This window comes from Diceros bicornis, chromosome 6 (assembly GCF_020826845.1).
Source record: "Diceros bicornis minor isolate mBicDic1 chromosome 6, mDicBic1.mat.cur, whole genome shotgun sequence".
NCBI lineage: Eukaryota > Metazoa > Chordata > Mammalia > Perissodactyla > Rhinocerotidae > Diceros > Diceros bicornis.
Genome location: NC_080745.1, coordinates 65,359,740 through 65,374,510, shown reverse-complemented (window position 1 = coordinate 65,374,510; position 14,771 = coordinate 65,359,740). Strand labels below are relative to the sequence as shown.

Genomic DNA, 14,771 nt, shown 5'->3' with positions numbered 1-14,771 from the left:
GGGAGCTCCCGTCAGCCCCCACGGCTTCGCCGCCCTCTTCAAGACTTCCAGTCTTCTCATTCAGAACCTGCCTGCCTGCCACCCTGAGGATTTTAAGCACTAAAGGAGATGCAGGTTTTCAACCAAACCCTAAAGACTATCCTGAGTAAAATTCACCCACGCTGGAGGTGATTATACAGAGTATTATATGGAAAATATAGAGTCTGGCCGGGTCCGTATGGAAATTTCTCACAGCATATCGAGGAAGGATGTGAAATCACAGCTAATCAGGGAGAGAGAGGGCAGGATTCATAGGACAAGAAGGAAGGTCCTCCGACTTTCTGTCCAGCATTTTCCTGGCTGGTACCCTTTCTATTTTATAGCTAGCATTTTATTTTAAAGAGGAAATCTTCTGTACAGAATACCAGCCTAGATAAATGGGGTTTGCTAAAAGAGTAGACTGCTGTAGTTAAGGGCATGGGTTTTGGATTCTAACAGACCTGGGTTTTAATCCCAGCTCTGCTCCTTATTTGCTGTGTGACCTTGAAAACGTAACTTACCTTCTCTGAGTTACAGTTACTCACTTGGAGTTTATGGGAATTAAAGATGATACTCTCATAAATCAGTAAGGAGGGGAAGGCAGCTCGTCCCCAAGCCCTCCTCAAAAGATTATCGCTGTCAGGCTGGCCGATCCTAAGCCGATGAGTTTAACAGGAACGTCAAGGGTTTAAGGGTGCACAGGGGAGTTTGGAAGTGAGGCAGTCTCCCGAGGGGCTGAACGGAGCCCATTGTGTCTTTTTTTTTTTTGTTAATCTCATGTACTGAAAGTTCTTTATTAGTTCCTTATTCTTCCTGGCACTTTTTCTTCCAAACTGAAGGTTTCATGACACAGGAAATTCTCCTAGGAAAATTTCCAATTTTCAGACGTGATACCTGATGACTTTTGGATCTAATACTGGTTCCCGCAGAAGTTTCTGTTCCTGAGTTTCTGCTCCGATAAGCTGTGACCGCCCTGTCCTTTGACTTGAGTCTGCCTAGCCCTCAGAACAGCGTCTGGCATATATAGACTCATCGTCCATACTTGTCGAGTGGCTGATCTACAGGATTATCTTGACATTTTTCCTCCTTCTCTCCTCTTTCACTATTTTTCTTCTTTTATCTCATTTAACCTTCACAACAACCCTGTACAGTAGATATAAGTATCCCCATTCGTGCCTGAGGAAAGTGAAACTTAGAGAAGGTGAGAAGCTTGTCCAATGTCACACAGTGAGTAAGTGGTGGGAGCCACCATTTGAACCTCTCTTGGGCTTCAGGGCTGCCTTCTTAGCCACTGTGTTACAGGGCCTCATGCTAAGCTCTCAACCTGTGTTCATAACCCCTTTTATTAACACAAGGATCAGGGTAAAGAGTTCTTTAAATCCTTTGAAAATTCCTCTGAAGTTTCTGGATGGTTTCTCCTTTCCCCTCAGCTAGTCCCTCCATTCCCATCTCCTGCGTATTATCAACTACTTGTACTTGCAGATGCAGGAAGCAAAGAGGAACTCTTGTGTGGCAGCCTGTTCCCTGGTCCCAATTTCGCAATCAACGCGTCCTCTTTCCCTCTTTTCTGGTTATACCCTGCTCCTCATCTACTCTAAAATCAAATGGCTGTTAGGCAGCTGCATACATAAGTGTTGCATGATAAGCCAGTCTATTCAATGCCAAATTCAAACCACTGCAAACCCCCTTGAATAACATACTCTGCTTCAAAAGATTTCACCTCCTTTGTCAAATAGCCTTTAAATAAATCAACATAACCCATCAATATGTCAAATATAACTCAGAGGGAAAAAAAGATCTGTCTTTTAGATACAATTCCCAGGTACAGTAACAACTAAGAATCCATTGATCACGGTACAGTCTCCCTTACCATCCTAAAGCAGACATCCATCTGGCCGGGGGAAGGATCCAGCTAAACCATGCCCAGATTCCTGACCAAAAGAAACTAGGAGACAATACATTTGTGCTCTTTTAAGCCTCTAAATTTGTGCTAATTTGTTACACAGTAATAGAAAACTAATATATAAACTATCTCAAAAATTTTTCTAAGTTAGGTAGGATATAAATAAATAAAATACAAAAAACCAATTGTGATCAGTGAACTGAGTGGTAGAGCTGCCATGCTCCTACCTCAAGTGACTGTATGTAAAACAAAGCCTAGGAAAAAACGAAAACATACTAACTCTTTAAATAAGAGGGCTGGTGTAGTCAACTTTACTCAGTAGGTGACTGTGACAACATTTCTTTCTCTAAAGAGCACATGTCTGACAGCAGGGACTTCAGCCTTTGGGTAACTGTAGTATCCTGCCTCAAATAGTTTCCATTCTTTGCACCAAATTCCTTGTTCCTGGATTGTGGACATACACCATTGGCACAAATACTAAAACAAGAGAAAATGTAAAGCGTGTCCACAGATTCTGTAGACATAATTGTTTCTCAAATGGGGGCTCTTCTGCCTTTCTTAAAGGATCAAAATCAATAAACAGTGTGTAATATCCTAACCTCTTCTGTCCATCTTCAGGACAAAGTGAAGGAAAAGCAGGAGCAGAGCCTTCTTAAATAGCCAAACGTAGTTTCCCACAGTTTGGAATTTTATTCTAAGACAATAAGATCTCAATACAATGGTGTCAAGTTTTTATCGGTTAAAGATCCAGGATATGAATTCAGAGCAGTTAAGCTATTGATTCATTTATCTGACAAATAGTTGTGTCCCATTTATGAGTCAGACACTGTGATAAGAGTGGGGGAGACAGTGGTAAAACAGAGAGACATGGTTCCTACAATTATTGGAGTTGGAGGGATTTGGAGGGACAAAGAATAAAACCAGTTCATAAACAAATACATAAAAAGACTTAGTATTTGAGAAGTGGTACTGAGAGAGGAAATGCCAGGGGGATCGATTTGAGATAGGATGGTTAGGAAAGACTTCTCCTAAGAGGTGATAAATGGGCTGAGTAGTAAAGAATAAGAAAAAGGAAGCTTACAAAGAATGAGAATAAAAGTTCCAGGGAGCCAGCTGGTGGCATAGCAGTTAAGTGTGTGCGCTCTGCTGTGGCGGCCCGGGTTCCGATCCCTGGCGCGTACCGACACACTACTTGTCAAGCCGTGCTGTGGCGGCGTCCCATATAAAGTAGAGGAAGATGGGCATGGATGTTAGCCCAGGGCCAGTCTTCCTCAGCAAAAAGAGGAGGATTGGCGACAGATGTTAGCTCAGGGCTGATCTTCCTCACCAAAAAAAAAAAGAATAAAAGTTCCAGGCAGAAGGAATAGCAAGCCAAGGATCCTGTGGCAGGAAAGAGCCTGACTGGTTCTAGCAGCTGTGTCTCTTGGGTCTAAGAATGCATGTGTGTGCATGTGTGTGCATGTGTGTATGTTTAGCTTCCTGATCTGTGATCTAACATGCGAGAAGCCTAACCCAGGATAAGTCCAAGACACAGCGTAGCATCCAAACCACATTAAGTCTAGTCAGAAGCGAGCCAGTAAGATTCACTTTTTCCATGGCTACAGAAAACACCCCTAATCCAACCAGCCATCTCAAAACGAGGATCAAGAATGTGGGACAGCATGGCTTGGGAGAAATCTGCCATCAGAACAGGAGAAGTCAAAGTTCATGTGCCCGGAGCATCTTCGTATGTCTGGTACTATGACTTGTCTAATCCACACACCCCCGATACATATCCCGCACCAACAACCCATCATGCCCACCTCTTGCCTGGAATATTACTTCATTTCTACTTTAACACTAACTTCATTCTGGCTACTAAACCATGAGTAAACATTCCCCCTGGGCAAACGCCTAAATAAACATCCATTCTCTCCCTCCTCCCAAAAGTTAAATTCCACTATTTGTAAAGGCTTTTTTCCTCTCACTTTCTCTTATTTCTTCCCTTACCACTTGATGTTCCTCCCCTGCCCCTTCCCCTCATGGATTTCTCCGTCTCCTACCTTCATTCTCTTCACTTCCCACACACTCCCGGCACCCCTTCACCCTCACCCCATCAAGGCCCTGCTGCACGAGGGATGTAGCCTCATCTAGAAGCAGGGGACCTGGAGCCGTTACCAGATAGGTGACCAGCAGCTGAGGAGAAGCCCTCGAGAGCAGTGCTTGTTTCTGCTGACACACTGCTTCCTATTGCAGTCCCAGGCAGAAGGCAAATAAAATCATTGATTGGATCCATATCTACACCACAGGAGGAGAGAGGAGAGGCCTCTTTGACTTCCTTTTAAATCATCCCATGTGAGGCCTTTGGAATGAAGAGTCTGTCCTGGGCATTAGATCAAAGGAGTGGAGTGCATTTCCTTAAATCCTTTCTGGAATCAGATGAAGTACAAATAAACCAAGAAATAAAAGGATCACAATTTTATTATTATTTTTTTGTATATCCAAATATAGTATTTTACACACACTATAGTTTATAACAGACTTATTTCACAGATCGATAAAAAATTCTTTTAAATAAAGAGTGCTATGGACTGAACATTTGTATCCCTCCGAAATTCATATGTTGAAGCCCTGATGTGATGGTATTTGGAAGTGGAGCCTTTGGGGGGTAATTAGGTCATCAGTGGGGAGCCCCCATGATGCGTTTTGTGTTTTTATAAGAAGAAGAAGAGAGCTAGCCCTCTCTTTCTCTCTGCCATGGGGGCTACAACAAGAAGACCACTATTTACAAGCCGGGGAGCAGGTCCTCATCAGAACCTGACCATGCTGGCATCCTGATCTCAGACTTCCTAGTCTCCAGAACTGTGAAAAATAAGTGTTTGTTGTTTAAGCCACCCAGTCTATGCTAATTTGTTACAGCAGCAGAAGCAGACTAAGACAGAAGGATAGATATAGGGCCCACTAAGTTTCTATTTTGGACTAACTTTCTAATTTTCTATTAAGGACAATTAGAAAAATACAATTGCTATCTACGATCACAATCAATTCATAAATACTTTAATGCCAAAAAATAGGAAAGATATAATCTCAGAATAAAGTCATATAAAGTAAATTATTTTTCTCATTTTGTTAGGGAACAGTAAATGTTTCATCTCAGATTGGCGTTTGTGAGACAGTAGTTTGAAGATGGGAACTTTAGTGGTTCAAATAACTAAGAACTTATGCGTTTTCTGACACAGCTGGATTCAGATGCCCTAGTTACGTGGTCTGGAATCTCTCTCCACTTCTTGATTTTGTTGTTGTCAGTGGTGACATCAGTCTCACACAGGCTCTCCCCATGAGGGAACTAGATGACCACCATCAGCTTCAAGCCTGTATTCTACCAGCCTAGCAACAAACTATAGATTCTTGGGCCTGACTTTCGATAGCACAAATTGGGTTACGTGCCTGTCCTAAAACTATCATAGTGACTGATGGGTCAGTCTGGGGTCATATGCCCCCTCCTGGAAGGGAGAGGGGCGGGTACGGGAGACTGATAGTATAGGAGAGTTGGTTCTCGTTTTTTAAGACAACAAAACACTGTTACCAAATAAGGAAGAATGGATGGTAATGGACAAAAACAACAAAAGAGCATGACAATTTTATGGAATTCAAGCACCATTTTAATTTTACTGTGACTCTTAAGTGAACTCAATCATTCAACAAACATTTTTTAGGCCCACCTATGGGCCAGGCACTTTGCTAGGCAATAGGTATACAAAGATATATTTACTAGTCTCTGCTTTCAATGAACTCACCATCTTAGGAGAGTGAGAGGTAGACAACTTTCTACAACAGTGTGTGAAGCGACGGAGATCAGCTCTGTCAAAGACCAAAGAATCATAATCTGCGTTATCATTCAGTTCCCTACTTTGCTTGGCTAATGAAGACGTGACTTAGTACAGTATGAAGTCAGATGACTCATTGCTGTGATACACTGTACACTAATTTCAGACAGATAATTATCATAGAGGGGTGGAGGGGGGACATGAACTTGACCACAGTTCAACAAGAGACAGCAATGCAGCCCAGCTGCTTCAACAGGTAATGCATTCCCAGTCTGTGCCAGAGAAACACAGCGTCACATCGAAGAGCACAGCCCCACCAGGCCCCACGGGAGTCGGGCTTTCTCTGGAGTGATGTATAGTTCCTGGCACATTTTCAGGAAGGATATGGAAGGATACAACATCACTAAACCCCGTGGACACACCAGGATAAAATATTGCCAATGGAAGACAAACATGGCTAATTCAGAGCAAAGTTTTGAAACTAGCTGAGTGGGGATCCCACACTGCACAATGGGAAGACTTTGAAACTGGCAGATGGTGGTTTGAATCCTAGTTTTGTCCTCTACAAGCTCTGTTCACTTGGGCAAATCAGGTATTTCCCAAAATATGGGTAAAGAATCACAAGTAGTACTCAAGATGTTCTTCAGGACAATTCAGGTGGTGCAGGAGCCAGTGCTGGGTGATGCTCCGACCAGGCAATAAGTCACTTAGGGAGAAAGTTCTTCTCTTATCAATTTCTTTAGATCCTTCTGAATACGTCAAGCAGAAGGTTTCTATTTGGTCCTAACTTTCTAACACTGGATAGTTTCATTTTTTGACAATTGGAGAGTAGGCTTCAGGCTCAGAATTAGATTTTAATAACAATTTTGTTTCCATTGTATTTATTTTAAAGATTACCTCCTACGAATTGCTATCTATACTGGTTTTCCATTTATGGGAGTGGTACAAAATTTCCCTTAACAAAGTGAGTGAATCTAAATAAAAATATTAAAAACAATAGAAAGGTGGTATGCTATTTAGTTAAGAATTATTATAGGGGCTGGCCTGGTGGCATAGTAGTTAAGTTCGTGCACTCTGCTTTGGCAGCCCGGGGTTCACAGGTTCGGATCCTAGGCACAGACCTATGCACTGCTCATCAAGCCATGCTGTGGCAGGCATCCCACATATAAAGTAGAGGAAGATGGGCACAGATGTTAGCCCTGGGCCAATCTTCCTCAGCAAAAAAGGATTGGCAACAGATCTTAGCTTAGGGCTAATCTTCCTCACCAAAAAAAAGAAAAAAAAAAAGAAAGAAACAAAAGAATTATTATAACGGTTTTCTGAGAATACAAGATCATGCAAAAAAGTGGTATAGGAATGACTCAAGTGTGGGAAGTGTGGGAAGCACTGGGCCAGCTACTTAACCACATGGAGCCTCAGTTCTTCCTTTCTGAGCTAAGGATAACAATAACTTGCTGGGTTGTTGTCACGATATATGCTAAGAAAAAGAACCAATATTATTTGGAGAAGGAAAAGATGAGCTTGATTATCTTTTTCGTTAATGTAGACAACCAGGAAAAGAAAATAAAAATGATTTAGAAATTATTTTTTTAAATTATTGATTCTATTCAAATGGGGGAATGCTGGCTCTGTTTCTTGGGGTAATAAATATTTTTCTGGGGCCGGCCCTGTGGCTTAGCGGTTAAGTGCACTCGCTCCTCTACTGGTGGCCTGGGTTCGGATCCCAGGTGCGTACCGATGCACCGCTTGTCCGGCCATGCTGAGGCGGCGTTCCACATACAGCAACTAGAAGGATGTGCAGCTATGACATACAACTATCTACTGGAGCTTTGGGGAGAAAAAGGGAAAAAAAAAAAGGAGGAGGATTGGCAATAGATGTTAGCTCAGGGCCCGTCTTCCTCAGCAAAAAAGAGGAGGATTGGCATGGATGTTAGCTCAGGGCTGATCTTCCTCACTAAAAACAAACAAAAAAAACCAAAAACCCAAAAATCTAAATATTTTTCTGACTAATAAAAGAGAAAAAAGATAATATACAGTAAACTCTTAACATAAGGCCAGGTCTCAATGAACATTTACTGTAAAGTCTAGTCTCCAATATTCCCCTAAAGAAAGCTTCCCCTTTCTTTCCTTCCCCTATCTCCTTCCAGATCCCCAAATACATTCTCTCTTTCTTGTCTCCTCGTGGAAATAGGAAGAGGTCTGGCAGCATCACTTAGATATATCTTGACAGATACACAAGAGAATGAGTTTTTTCCAAAATATTACCTCAACCAAGCATTTGCATTTTAAGGTAGATTTGTGTATTTGTTTGCCTATTTGATTTTTACTTCTAATTATGAAATAAGTTCCTGTTCCTCATTAAACCAATTTCAAGCTTCTACAAGTAGATAGGAAGAGAAAGAGCCTCTAAGAAATACTATATCAATATATAAGAACAGCCCTTAAGATAAACATGATACAGTCCTTTTTTTAGAACTCAGAGCTTCCTTGCAGGGCCCTTCCTCTTCTTAGGAAGAACAAAACAGGAACTGGCTTTACTGGAGTTGCCAACTGGAGTCTATTCCTAAATGGAACCAAATGGCCTCTGCTGTCTTCTTCTAGGAGTTGGCCTTGCCCCATCACAAGTCCACTATAGAGATGCCCTCCCTCCAGAATTGTCCTGGAATCCTCCCTTCCCCAAGAGAGCACAAGATTTCCCCCACCCTTCCTTCCTCCATCCAACCTGAATCCTCTCCTTTCTGTCCCAGTGCATTCTGGCACCATTTTGATGAATAGTTAATAGTAATTCCCAGTGATGTCTCTTTCTTTCCTGATATCTTAGAATGCAAACCTATGCCTTCTATATTCTACGGCTAAGTTGTTGGACTACATCTTTAATGATAGAAATAAGAATATATTATTTTATCTGCACTGCTCCCTTTTCTCTAGCTGGACCCCTAGCAATTCCAGGATTAATAGCTAGATGATTTGCACATGCGCAAGGCCAGTTTAGGTTAGTTTCAGCAGCTTGCTACTCTCATCAGCTTGCCATTGTTAACAACAGCTTGCGGCTGTGACATGATACTTTCCAGAAGGAAGCCAGGGGGAGTTGGCTTTGATTTGGGGCCAAGCCATGCCAAACTGTTAGTTATGCAGTCCATCTTAACAGTGATGGACACTTTAGTACATCCTGACAGGTTGGATTTAGGTTCAGACATGAGATCAAAGGATGACAGACTCAAATAGTTTTGATCAATGAGATTAATCAAAATGGACAGGAATTGAACGGTTCTGTTTTGTTTCACTGAGGATTATCCAGGACAAAAAAACAAACTTTTTTGTTTTAATATTACACGTGGATGTTACCATTACTGCTAACAAAGAAGTTCCACACACATTTATCTCTTTTTGATCCTTTTCATTTCAGTCCCTTCAACTGAGGATATTTTATGATGTATAAAATGTACATTGACTTAAAAGGAGATTCAAACTCCTTACCATGGACCACCAGGCCCAGTATGACCTTCACCCCTGTTTGTTTTACAATTTCATCTCATAAAGTTGCTCTCTTGCTCACACTGGCTTTTTTTCTGTTCCTGAAACTTACCAGGTTGTTTTCTACTTCAGGGCTTTGCACCTTCAGTTTCTCCTACCTGGAAGGCTCTTCCTCAGCTCTTTACACGGCTGATTCTTTCTCATCATTTATGTCTCTAGTAAATGTTACATCCCCAGAGAGTTCCCTGACCACTGCTATACCCAAAGAAGGTTTCCACCCCTGACTTTGGCCCTTATCAGACCAGATCTTCATCTAAACCACAGAACAAAGAAAATGTTTTCAGCGATTATTTTCTCAGTTGTCTCAAGGACTGTATATAACTTGTACCATTCTCCTTGCAGAGGAGGGAAATTAATCCATTACATGCAAATGAATGCCTAGGGCATTAGGTTTTAATTCTCTGTGATCTAATCTGTCATAGCATCTGGTTTATTACCTTCTCAGTGCTCACCACATTCTGTAATTATTTGGTTTATCATTTGTTTATTTATTTATTGTCTGTCGCCCCACTCTAGAATGTGTGCTCCATGAGGGCAGGGAGCTTGCTATCTGTCTTGGTCAGGCTGAGTCCCAGACGTCTAGCACAATGCCTGCTACACTGTAAATGTACGGAAAATCTTTGTGGATAAGTGAAAGAATATTATTTTGCCTTTGATGATTTAGAATCTTTGCAATGCCCTAGGGCAGTGGTTCTTAAACGTTAGTGTATTCACTAAAGAACCCTCCTCCAAAGATTCAGATTCAGTAATCAGATCATTCTGAAATTGACTCTTTTAAGTAAAAGCAAAAAAGTTCAGGTTGGGTTGGGAGTATATTAAGACATCCAAAGTTGTTTTTTCTTTAAAATGAAACGCTTGGTTTTGTTTTTGCAGGGGAAGATCCCTCCTAAGCTAACATTTGTTGCGAATCTTTCCTCAACTTTTTTTTTTCCTTCTTTCCACCCTCAAAGCCCCAGTACATACTGTGTATAGTTGTAAGTTCTTCTGGTGCTTCTTCGTGAGCCACCACCATAGCATGGCTACTGACAGAGGAGTGGTGTGGTTCTGCGCCCAGGAACCAAACCCAGGCCACCTAGCATGGAACTTTAACCGCTAGGCCATCAGGGCTGGCTCCAAAATGCTTGACTTTATTTCATCTTGATTTCATGTGGCATACTTGACTCTATCCAAAAAACTTTAGATAAGTACATCAGCAGAACATAGTATTGTGGTTAACTGAATAGTGACAGTGTCTTCAAAAATAAAGGCAATAGGGGCCAGCCCTCGTGGTCTAGTGGTTAAGTTTGGTGTGCCCAGCTTTAGCTGCCCAGGTTTGGTTCCTGGGCGCAGACCTATACCTGTCTGTCAGTGGCTACCCTGTGGTGGCGGCTCACATACAGAAAGAGGACGATTGGCAGCGGATGTTAGCTCAGGGCGAATCTTCCTCAGCAAAAAAGAAAAAAAATAATAAAGGCAATAGATTTGTAATGTTAATTACTTATTCTTGAGGGAAGAAAAGTCAAGAAAAGTCACTGTTTTACAGGCAAATGAAGCATTTGCTAACAATTTTGCCAAAACCCAGAACACTTATATTTTACTAGAAGGCTTTCTGCCCACAATGTTCACATGCATCAAAAAGCAAAGGAGAGGGGCTGGCCCAGTGGCATAGTGGTTAAGTTCGTGTGCTCTGCTTCAGCAACCCAGGATTCGCAGGTTCAGATCCCGGGCATGGACCTACACACTGCTCATCAAGCCATGCGGTGGTGGCGTCCCAAATACAAAATAGAGGAAGATGGGCACAGATGTTAGCTCAGGGATAATCTTCCTCAAGCAAAAAGAGGAGAATTGGCAACAGATGTTAGCTCAGGGACAATCTTCCTCACCAAAAAAAAAAAAAGAAAAAAAGAAAAGGAGGAAAACAGTATGGCAGTTTCCAAAAAAATGAAAAATAGAATTACCATGTGATCCAGCCATTCCATTTCTGGGTGTATCCACAAAAGAACTGAAAGCAGGGATTCAAACAGATATTTGCACACCCATGTTCATAGCAGCATTATTCATAATAGCCAAAAAGTGGAAGCAAATGTTGGATGGAAAAAATTCATTGACAAATTGATAAACAAAATGTGGTATATACATACAGTGGAATATTATCCCCCTTAAAAAGGAAGGAAATTCTGACACCTGCTACGATATGGATGGACCTTGAGGATTATTGTGCTAAGTGAAATAAGCTAAGTGAAATAAGCCAATCACAAAAAGACAAATACTGTGTGATTCCACTTATAAGAGGCACCTGGAGTAATGAAATTCATAGAGACAGAAAGTAGAATGGTGGTTGCTGGGCTAGGGGAGAGAGGAACGAGGAGTTAGCGTGTAACAATATGGTTCCAGTTTGGGAAGATGAAAAAGTTCTGGAGATGGATGGCGGTGATGGTTGCACAACAATGTGAATGTACTTAATGCCACAGGATTGTACACTTTGAAAATGGTTAAAATGTAAAATTTTATGTTACTTGTGTTTTACCACACACAAACACAAAAGCAAAGGAAAGAAGAAATGATGCCCTGATGAAAATTTTGAAACAGAGGTTTATCTCGGTTATGCATACAAAGTGATGGACTCGCATTCTTCAGAATCTCGTCAGTAGAGCCCAGAAACTTAAGGCACAGAAATTGGAGCAACATACCCAACAGTGTGACTTTGCGGCCATGAATACACAAAGGGAATCCTGCGAGGATTCAGGAAAGAGTTAAAAGCGTTCTCTCAGCCCTTCCCAGTTCTTGCATTCTGTTATTCCTTGCTTTTAAATTCTCCAAGATGTCCTGAGGGACAGTCCTCAGAAAACAAATGGGACAGACAGAAGCGAACGCTAAGTTTTGTGTGACTTGATAAAGGAAACTGCCTCAGGGCAGCAAAGAGGACGGCACCACCGACAGGAATTGAATTGGCCTTCTCTAAATGGAATTTTCACTTTTTTCTAGGTTGGAGGGCGGTGCGGAGGGCGAGGGCGCAGCAAGGGAGGGAAAGAACTTGCTGGGAGCCGGCGCTGCACACAGGACCCAACGCCCCGCGAGCAGCAGACGCCCGCGCTGCAGTGGCGGGGGCGGGCGCGGTGCGGCCCCCGGTGCCTCAGTTTCCCGGGCAGGGGTCCTCGGAGCGCCGCCCGCTCTGACGTCGCGGGGCGGGCGGGGCCGGGCGCGCCGCCAGGGGGCGCGAGCGGGGGGCCGGCCCCGGGAGGTGGGCGCGCGGGACCGAGCGTGGCGCCCCCGGGCCGCACGGGCTGCGCGAGGCGGAAGCCTGAGCGGGAGGCGGGAGGCGGGGCGGCCGCGCTGAGTCACGCCGGATTGACCCGCCCGCCGCTTCCAGGGGCGGAGGTGACAGCGGGCCCGGGACGGGCGGCCGCAGCTGCCCGCCACGCCGAGGGACCGCCGGGCGGCGGAGAGCAGGTCAGGGGCCGGGCGGGGCGGGGAGCCCGGGTAGCCGTCCCGGGGCGGAGGGGACCTGCGCCCGGAGGGACGCGCCGCGCGGACGGGCCTGCGCCGCCCCTTCCCCGCGGCGGCTGCTGCCCGGCCGGGACCCCCCGAAGGGCGGCGTGCGCCGGGCCCTCCTCGGAGTCCTGCGGTCCACGCTCACGTTGGGCCCTGTGAGGTCCCGGGGAGTCGGAGAGGCTGGGTGGCCCGCGGTCAGAGGGATGCGGACGTGGGCTTTCTGAACGGTGTCAAGCCCAGGGTTCTCTCACTGCACCGCCCTGCCACTCCGGCAATGAGGCAGAATTTGAGAGCTGGAAAAGAATTCAGCATTAACCCAGCCCTCTTACTTTACTGATGAAGAAATTCTTCTGGTTGCTCAAAGTCACATCCAGTCCGTGGTATAGGAGTCCGTGATTCTGTGTCAGGGAGGCAAGGAGGGATGGTTTTCGAAGCAAGAGTAAGACCTGTTTGGCTGGAGATGCAAGCTTGGTTATTTTGGAGCTTTGCAGGTACCCACGGATACCTGCATTCCTGTCGCAGGTGCTGATGTGCACCAGGCATCAGTTTCTCAAAGCACCCAACCTTGAAAAGGGTGACGATGCTGTCAGTTGAATAAAGGAACATTGGGAGTTGCAAACAGGCCAGGTCTGCTGCAAATTAGGCGCTGTGGAGAATGCTTGGGCTATAGAGTTAAATTTTAAATGAAAAAAAAAAAGAAATCCGCTTTAAATACAATCTCATTATCCTTTATGGTTTGTCTCGTTTATACCATAATGAAGGGCACTGAACATTATTTTGTAATATTTTAGGTCTATTTTTACAGTAATGTGAGCATCTTGTGTTGAAACGCTTTCTTTTCATAATTAGTGTTGCTGTGGTATGTGGCAACCCAGTGGTAGCACTAATATTTAGGATTGAGCATAGTTTAGCTCTGCTTGTTTGCATAGCTGTGTTACAGGAGGAGAGCAGGGCTGATTAATCTGTAGTTGTATTTTGCAAGACTGCAGGACCTGGCAGCATACCGGCATGGTTTCCCACAGTTAGTGCTGCATTTATTATTCTCACAACATAAATACATTCCAGGTGATGAGCAAGTTAGTTTATCCTTCAGCACCCACTTTTCTTTAAATTATTAAATTAAGAGATCTCTAAGGCTTTCTTCCATCTCTAAAGTTCTCTGATTTTACATGTTAGTTTGAAACATATGTCACTCACTGTGACAACAAAAAGTTTTAAGAAAACAAGTTTAAAATTCTGCATGATGCATAGCGAATCTTCAAATTCATTATTATTCTCAACCTCTTAGTCACTTTGTCAATGTTGGGCTAACATAAGTGAAAAGTGGTTTTTCAAATCACAGATACGTCAGTGTCAAATTCACTTAAATTCAGAGACTGGAATGGAGTGCTTAGTGTATGGTGGAGAATAGCTAAAATCTGACCTGGGGATGGGGTCTGTGCAGTGCACAGATAACTTTTGCAATAAACCAAGAACATTCTGCGTCAGAAAATGTGATAAGATGTCTTTTATACAGTGTTCATATTGTGTGTATTTTCGGCTGAGATATAATAATCTTTATAGACAATCTGTCCCATTATGTATGAGTTACTTATTTTGTCATGCAGCCGCAAGGCAGAACCTTTCTCGTCTCTTGTTTCTTTTCTAGCTCCTTTCTCCTGAGCGCCCCTCTCACCTGCAGACTCTTTCACATTCCTCTTTCATCTACATTGTAATTCAGAGCCTCCTTCAAGCATTGATTGAACTTAGACTACTTTTTCTCCTCTTAAAGAATATGATAGAGCCAGCCCTGATGGCCTAGCGGGTAAAGTTCGGTGCGTTCCGCTTTGGTAGCCTGAGTTTGGTTCCCAGGTGTGGAACTACACCACTCCTCTGTCAGTAGCCATGCTGTGGCAGTGGCTCACATAGAAGATCTAGAAGGACTTACAACTAGAATATACAACTATATACTGGGGCTTTGGGAGAAAAAAAGAATATGATAAATCATAATTCTTGAGTCACCATTTAAGATCTCTTAAAAACTAAGGGTGGGTATTCAT

At 43.4% G+C, this 14,771-nt stretch overlaps 1 protein-coding gene across 3 annotated transcripts in view; it reads left to right on the top strand.

Moving 5' to 3' along the window:
- Positions 1-14,771, top strand: part of DNMBP (dynamin binding protein) — a 107,686-nt gene that overhangs the window by 233 nt on the left and 92,682 nt on the right. The window contains exon 1 of one of the 3 annotated variants that reach the window (XM_058543747.1): positions 12,606-12,690. The exons of 1 other annotated variant lie outside the window; for it this stretch is intronic. The gene's annotated coding sequence lies outside the window, so the exon portion shown is untranslated. Of the gene's footprint in view, positions 1-12,605; positions 12,691-14,771 lie in introns of those variants that run through there. One more of the 3 variants, XM_058543752.1, reaches the window with a different exon arrangement.